Below are 829 nucleotides of genomic sequence, written 5' to 3' on the forward strand. Positions count from 1 at the left end.
ACCTGCGTTGGAGATGCAAATTGAGAAGGGTGTGGCATGCCTTTGTGGAGGACAGCTAAAAATCTGGGCGTTAAAACTGTCAAGGCGAAATCTCCCTTTAGGCCTGTGCTCCTCTTCTCCAGCAGGAGGCGCTCCTTCCCCTTTAAGGGAAAGGCCTCAACTGGTTCCCCTGTGGAGGAAGAACTAGTCCTCACATTACAATCCCAGACCTGGAATACAAACTCATCAAAACCTACCCCAGCATAAGTGACCGCCCGCAAACGCTCGGAACCCTGACACATCGCACAGCCTGCCCGCAGCTCAACAGGCAGGAAGTATCTAAATCTCGGTTGCTCTAAACTGAGTCCGGGCAGCTCAGCTGGTTTGTTTCTTCCAGGCAGCTGGTCTAGACTCGTACTCTTCTTTGCAGCTCAGACTGTGGTAATGCAGCTGTCCGTGAGTCATTTCCGCCCCTGTAAGTAGCCCTCACCCCCTTCTCGTATTAGTAACCCCAATAAAACTAATTGGTTCACCAAGTTGGACTTTGATGGTATTCCTACTTTGGTCGGTCGTGGGCTCCCTCTCTGGGGTGAGTAGGCTTGGCTTGTGTTGCGTCTCCCCAGGAAAAGTCTTGTCAAACAACAGCAACTTGTTCCCCTGCAGAGACCTGAATCCCTGTGCCATGGTAACATCACACCTTGGAGCATTGGGGTCCCAGGGCAGAAAGAGGCAGGAACACCACCAGGTTAGGAATAAGCAAGAAGCCGGGCGATGGTGGCGCACGCCTTTAATCCCAGCACTCGGGAGGCAGAGGCAGGCGGATCTCTGTGAGTTCGAGACCAGCCTGGTC

Source organism: Microtus ochrogaster, linkage group LG4, assembly GCF_000317375.1.
Source record: "Microtus ochrogaster isolate Prairie Vole_2 linkage group LG4, MicOch1.0, whole genome shotgun sequence".
Lineage (NCBI taxonomy): Eukaryota > Metazoa > Chordata > Mammalia > Rodentia > Cricetidae > Microtus > Microtus ochrogaster.